The following is a 7707-nucleotide window of genomic DNA, read 5'->3' as shown; positions in this document are numbered from 1 at the left end:
AAAGACTTTACTGACCAGGTAGGTTTACATGATGACTCCATGTCATTGAGAATATGATTCACCAGTGCTAGGTTTTTCGTTAACAATGTCCTTCCTTTGAAGCAATCCCCACTGCAATCCCCACTGCCCCTTCTCCCCGGAGCTCTTTCTTTGTCTCCTTCACCTAAAGCACTCTGCTTGCCTAGCCTTTACCTCCTCTCAGGCACTAGCCTCTTCCCCCTTTCCTAGGCCCACCAAGGTGCTCTATGCACCCCCATCAACTGGAGTGACCAACTGGCATTGGTGTAAATTTAGGACAATGAGAGTAAAAATTCAGGATAAACAGTAAAAATTCAGGACACTTCTTTGCTATCTCCTAATGGGTTCACGCAGAGATACATCACTTCGGTTTTTCCGCAGCTGTATGTGCCCACTGTATCCCTGCCTCCCTGCTATATGCTAGCTCTCCCCTGTCCTCTTTGCTCCCACTGTGTGTCCATTGCTGGCACCCCCAGTCTCTGTGCCTTGGCGGGTGTTCATCCTCCTCTTCTTACCTTATGCCTGGTTGATACCCCGTGCTCCAATGTGTGTCCACCCCCCAAATGCACCCCCTTTGGTGCATGTATCGCTGCCTTCATAACCTGTAATTCCTGTGTCTGCTTCAGCTCACATTGAAGACCTGCTCATCGTGTCTCGGCTCCCCGTGCCTATGCGTCCAGTGCTTCCCCAGTCTGTCTCCTTGCTCATCCTATCATTACAACCTCTGGCTATGTTTCATTAGTCGGTGCACAAACCTACTAGTTACAACTTTGACTTTTCTCTTTATTCTGATCGTTGTGGGCCACTAGGGATAATCGCACCAGATTCATAGCAGCCACCCAACAGGGTGTTAAATACCCGGTACAATTAGCACCATCACACTGCTTAACATTATTAAATACCCACAAATAAAATAATCAGGTGACTCTTATTCTCTTGGGTGCAATATGTCCATACCCAGCATTTCTCTTTATGTAATAAAGCATTCTTGTTGTGTCTTTTAATAACTGTATAGTATTAATTTGATAATACAAATCCAAGATTGCTTTAAACTGTATCCCAGTAAGCCTCATATACCAGAAACACAATCAATATGCTTGCTTATAAATTAATTGTAAAACACACAATTGCCATCACATCCATCCACTACTAAACGTATAAGCAAAGAATATTTATATTTATAATAATAGCTCCAGCTCTTAAAAAATGCGAGACCTATTGCATTGCAAATGCTTGTTCTTTCTTGGTGTTGTGCAGCATTGGGAAAGCCTATATGTCTAAAAGGTGAGACTTCTTGACATTGCCAATGTGTGTTTATTGTGGTTGTAAACCTCCTTTGTCTTGTGTAGCTCTGGCCAGAGCCTCTGATTTCTGAAGTTACACTATGTGAAAGATGCTCAGATTATTGTCCGGGTGCTATCACAGGCTCTCTGATAGTATAGAGGACTCCCTTGCAGCAATTGATTATATTTCCCGCCGTTTTTGTGATGCTCTTTGTGGTGTGGTCCATTCACTGGAAAAGGTTCTGTTAGACCTGACAGTCTTAGGTTGGTTTTTCCCCAACTTTTTTCTATGCTCGTTTGTGCTGGCTTTAGGACTCTGCATCTATTACCACTGTTAATCAGTGCTAAAGTGTTTGTGCTCTCTCCCCTCAACATGATAACATGGGCTCATACTCAGTTGGCCTATTTAATTTGCTTATAAGCCCCTAGTAAATTGCACTACATGTGCCCAGGGCCTGCTAATTATTTGCTACTAGTGGGCTTCAGCACTGACCGTGCCACCCACATATGCAGCCTGAAACCATGTCTCAGGTCTGACACTGCAGTGCCTCTGTGTGAAGTTTACCGCCCCATCAAGTTGGCATTTAATGCTACCTGCCAAGGCTAAAACCCCCCTTTTATTACATATAAGTCGCCCCTAAGGAAGGCCCTTGGGAACCCAAAGGGCAGGACGCTATGTGAGTAAAAGGCAGAACATATCCTTCTATGTTTTACTTGTCTTGGTAGTGACAAACAGCTAAATTACTTTTTCACTGCTGTAAGGCCTACTCCTCTCATTGGCTACAACTGGGAATTCCTTGGAATACCTTTAAGCTGTAATTACTGATTGGAAAGTAGTAGCCTCTTCATGTGTCATATTTTTGCAATGGTAATGATAAATCCTCTTTACTGGTAGAGTCTGATTTAACATTACTATTTTAGAAAAGCTACTTTTAGAAAGTGGACTCTGCATGTACTGCTCTTTGTGCCTTACACCCTGTCTCTAATACACGTCTGGGCTGGGTGACCGACCCCTTTGTGCATTCCTTCTAGAGAGCCACAGACACTGCAAGAGTTGGGTGTGATTTTGCACTTATCTGCATCCATCTGCATCCCGATGGGTCTTTCTGGGCAGATGGGAGGAAGGGGCCCACGCTTACCCTTCACAGGGTAGTAGACTGACCACATACAAAGGAATGATTACTCCCTCTGGTAGTCTGGAGTGAGTGCTGGGATTGAAAGAGATACTGGTGCGCTTCAAAACCACTCTTTGAAGTTTCCCTCACAGCAAAGGCCCATTTGGACGTAAGTGCTGAGTCTCTGGCCCCATCAAATCCGACACTTATGGATCTAGACAGACCCGCTGTCAGAAGAATTGTGGTGCTACACAAAAGACTCAACTGAAGTCTTGGTTACTCCTTGAGTCCACACTCCGTGACAGGAGGGTGTCAAGGAAGGATTGTATGCCCGTGCTCTACCTACTGCATCTTTACATTGAAAGTGTAATTTAGAATTTCTTCAGCACACTTGTCTTTATGGACAATTAAATGTCTCATTAAATGGCAATAGATATTCGTGATGGGCCCACCATTTAAGCTTATCCAGTATTTTTTTTCCCCAACAGGTGAAATAAATGCAGGTGAAGGCATTAAACATCAGTTGTGTAGAAAGTAACGTAAAAACAGTACACCTCGAAATTACTTCCCTTGAAGGCTAATGCTTCGCCAACGTCTTATTCTACAGCAGAAAACCCAAACTGCCCAATGTGGTCTGTACTTGGCTCTTAGGGATCACCCGATCTACATTGACAAAATAACACACTGACATACTGAAGCAAGTCTGATAAGGTCTCACTACGAAGGAAGAGCTAACCTGGATCAGAAAGAACACACAGAAGAGAAACCGTATGAATATCTAGAAAGTGACAACACATTTATTAGGGAGAAAAAGAGCAAGTGCAACATCAGAAAATCATACTGGAGAAGAACCATATCGATGGACTGACTGCGGAAAAGATTTATTTGCAATGAAACACCTAATGCAGCATCAGAGTCTCCACGTAGAGGAGAAACCATATCAATGTACAGAATGTGACCAAGCATTTATAACAATTGGACACCTAAAACAACATCTGAAATTCCAAACTGGGGAGAAACCATATAAATGTACAGAATGTGGCAAAGCATTTGTAAGAAATGGAGATCTAAAGCGACATCAGAAAATCCACACTGGGGAGAGACCATATAAATGTACAGAATGTGACAAAGCATTTGCAAGAAATGGAGAGCTAAAGCTACATCAGAAAATCCACACTGGGGAGAAACCGTATAAATGTACAGAATGTGACAAAGCATTTATAAGAAAAAAAGAGCTAAAGCAACATCAGAAAATCCACACTGGGGAGAAACCGTATAAATGTACAGAATGTGACAAAGCATTTGTAAGAAATGGAGAGCTAAATCGACATCAGAAAATCCACACTGGGGAGAAACCATATAAATGTACAGAATGTAACAAAGCATTTATAAGAATTGGAACGCTAAAGCGACATCATAAAATCCACACTGGAGAGAAACCATACGAATGTACAGAATGTGACAAGGCATTCATTAGAAAGGCAAGTCTAATGGAACATCAGAAAATCCACACTGGGGAGAAACCATATCAATGTACAGAATGTGAAAAAGCCTTTAAAGGAAATAGACAGCTGAAGCAACATCAAAATATCCACACTGGAGAGAAACCATATCAATGTACAGAATGTGACAAAGCTTTTATAACAATTGGACAACTAAAACAACATCACAAAATCCACACTGGGGAGAAACCATATAAATGTACAGAATGTGATAACGCATATATTACTAGAAGAGACCTAATTAAACATCAAAAAGTACACACTGGCGAGAAACCGTATAAATGTACCGAGTGCCACAAAGCATTTCTAACAATTGGAGAGCTAAAGCGACATCAGAAAACCCACACTGGAGAGAGATCATATCAATGTACAGAATGTGACAAATCTTTTATAACAAATGGAGAGCTAAAGCTACATCAGAAAATCCACACGGAAGAGAAACCATATAAATGTACAGAATGTGACCAAGCATTAATAACAATTGGACACCTAAAACAACATCTGAAATTCGAAACTGGGGAGAAACCATATAAATGTACAGAATATGACAAGGCATTTATTACTAGTGGATACCTAATTAAACATCAGAAAGTACACACTGGGGAGAACCCGTATAAATTTACGGAGTGCGACAAAGCATTTATAACATTTGGGGAGCTAAAGCAACATCAGAAAATCCAAAGTGGGGAGAAACCATATAAATGTACAGAATGTGACAAAGCCTTTATGAGAAATGGAACGCTAAAGCGACATCAGAAAATCCACACTGGAGAGAGATCATATCAATGTACAGAATGTGACAAAGCATTTATAAGAAAAAGAGAGCTAAAGCGACATCAGAAAATCCACACTGGGGAGAAACCATATAAATGTACAGAAAGTGACAAAGCATTTATAAGAAATGAAGAGCTAAAGCAACATCAAAAAGTCCACACTGGAGAGAAACCATATAAATGTACAGAAGGTGACAGAGGATTTATTAGAAAGTCACATCTAATGGAACATCAGAAATTCCACACTGAGGAGAAACCACATCAATGTGCAGAACGTGACAAAGCATTTACAACAAATGGACAGTTAACGCGACATCAGAGTTCACACTGGGGAGAAACCGTATGAATGCACTGAATGTGACTAAGCATTTATAACCAATGGAGAGCTGAAGCAATATTAGAAAATCCACACAGGAGAGAGACCATTCAACTGCACTGAATGTGAGAAGGCATTTATTAGAAAGTCGCATCTTATGCAACATCAGATAGTCTACGGAGGAGAGAAACCGTATGAATGTACATAACGCAACAAGACATTTATTACGAGGCAAAGATAAATAGTACATCACAAATTCTACACTGGGGAGAAACGATATGGCTGTACTGACTGTGACTTAGCAGTTATTACAAAGCAAACATTAAAACTACATCAGAATGTTCACACATGAAAGAAACCATATCATTGTACAAAATGTGATAAAGCATGTATTCCAAATGGAGGGTGACCATTCAACTGCACCGCATGTGACAAGGTATTTATTATAAAGGGAGAATTAAAGCAATATTAGCGTCCACACTGAGGAGAAACCACATGAATTTACAAAATGTGACAAGGGATTCATTACAAAGCAAAATCTAATACAAGATCAGGAAGTTCACAAAGGGGAGAAAACATATGTTGTAGTGTAGTTCCTATATTCCCAATAGGTTCTGCGCATTGGAATAACATAAACGATAGTTTAGACATAGGACTGAGGTCGACTAGGTCTCTACTGAATATGTTAGACTTAATTAGGTATGCCAGCTAGCTCAGAGGTCACTAGAAACTTTCTTGAGTGAACAGGAAGGAGTTAACTTTCCTGCATAGACAAGAAGGGATTCGTTTTTGACAACCACATAAACATGACAACTTTGCTCCCCCCAGAATAAGGAGTAAATGTCCAGAGTCGCGGAAAACAATAGATAACTATTTCACTCAGTCAATCGTGCATGCTTAGTTTCACCAGGAGTGCAGAGAAATAGAGAGATAGGCGTTTTCAATAAAAGTGGTTATTTATTGAGCAGTCTTCTTTCTCATGCAAGAGAAGTGAATTGCCACAATTGCAATACTTATCATAAAGTAAAGTGCGTACAGTAAAAGGAGTATTATGAAATAATACTGTAAAAGCATTTATATAGTTTCTAAGCCATAAGATACTTAAAACGGATAAAATACATACAATGATAAAAGTTGACTAAACGTACTCAACTGGTGTTTCTAAAATACGCCTACCCCGGTGTACCTAACCTAAGCCTAGTACGTGGGAAGGAGTAAGTGAGATATAGTTTGAGTTAATATGGTTTTTGCCAAGAATCTGAATCAAGAATTCTCTTAGGATCTAATCAGCTCCGTACCTTGGTTATAGAATGAAGGAGGTCTTGTATCTCTTTCTCAGGACTCGATCTCCCAGCAACCTGCAAGGGTGACTGGAAACACTGGAGCTGGATTTCTCGGCAGGAGAAAAGACAGCGTCTCTCTCAGTGCGTCAATGGGAGGTTCGGCTTCCTTCGGCACTCGCTACAGCTGGGCTTCGGGTAAGTAGATAGCCAATCTGCTCCAAACCACCGTGTGTTTGCTTAAGGCAGATGCTGGTATATTTATACCTGGAAGGTGCCGAGTTTGACATAAGTTTGGACATAAGACGTCACTAAGAACTTGCAGTTCTTTCAGGACTCCAGGAGTTCTAGGACAAATCAAAACAGAAGCAGGGGGAATTCCTGGGCTGCTGGAGGCTTGGTTGTACTTTCTAGGAGTCTACGGGAGTAGCCTTGCCGTATTTGGACTGCATTGGCTATGACTAAATATGGATAAGATTCTTATGCCTTTATAAGGATATGATTTGTTATAACCACATAAGGGCATGAATCGGGAATATTTAAATAGGGTCCTAGATACGTTCACAACACCCACTCCACGTATAATGTCCATCATTACTAAATATTAAGCACTACTAAACATATAACGATGCATGTGTTTTCCAACCCACCCCAAAATGCATAAAATTTATTTGAAATGGTATGTGCACGAAAAATGAGTATCATACTGTACGTTTGCAAGCAGAGGTAACATTCAGATAATGCATATATGGTACGTTGGCTGAATGATTTGCGAAAATTACATTTATGAAATGGCTCTTAATACAGAAGAGAAGGTCAAGACTATTTTATCACATATTTATACAAGACTGTACATGTGCTAGAGGCTAAGTCAAAATATTGTCTCTAGAGTCTCTAAAAATAGAAACTCTGTTCTCTAAGAATAGTTCTACTTTAAGCAGAGTACCATGTGCCAAAAAAAAGTAAATATTTTGGGAACGGAGAAATAATTTCGCTTTCAGGGGAAAAGAATAGTTCCAATGTTTTCAGTAGTGTTGTTTATCAAAAACTGAAGGCCGAATTCAGAGTTCAGGGAACGCGGTGTGCTCATGTTTTGTTTTAAAAGTTATTCTCGTTGTTAGGGGAGAACATAAGTTCAGATAGGCTGGCAAAGAATTAGTCTACAACAGTAGGTGAAAGTTGGACCAGGTCCGAAAAAGTAGAAATAGTGCATATGTGTGAAGCATTGCCATCATCGGTGTCTAGATCAGCAAGGGTCACGGAAGGTTGTACCTGTGTGCCGCTTTCATCTTGTACCTCACCGCCACCTAATCGTAATGGTGAGGTCTCAACGAATGCCGTCATCAGAATAGGTAGCCGCTGGGGACAACACGTTGCATGAGCCGTTACCGAACCAAGCAAAGTATCAATATCCATAGGT

General features: G+C 40.7%; 1 pseudogene; it reads left to right on the top strand.

Annotated features, from left to right (window-relative positions):
* Window positions 1-2948: 2948 nt before the first annotated feature.
* On the top strand, window positions 2949-5936 carry LOC144805593 (uncharacterized; annotated as a pseudogene).
* The last annotated feature ends 1771 nt before the right edge of the window (window positions 5937-7707 follow it).

The sequence above is a fragment of the Lissotriton helveticus genome, assembly GCF_964261635.1.
Source record: "Lissotriton helveticus chromosome 1_1 unlocalized genomic scaffold, aLisHel1.1 SUPER_1_unloc_16, whole genome shotgun sequence".
Classification (NCBI taxonomy): domain Eukaryota; kingdom Metazoa; phylum Chordata; class Amphibia; order Caudata; family Salamandridae; genus Lissotriton; species Lissotriton helveticus.
This window is presented reverse-complemented; position numbering and strand designations above follow the sequence as displayed.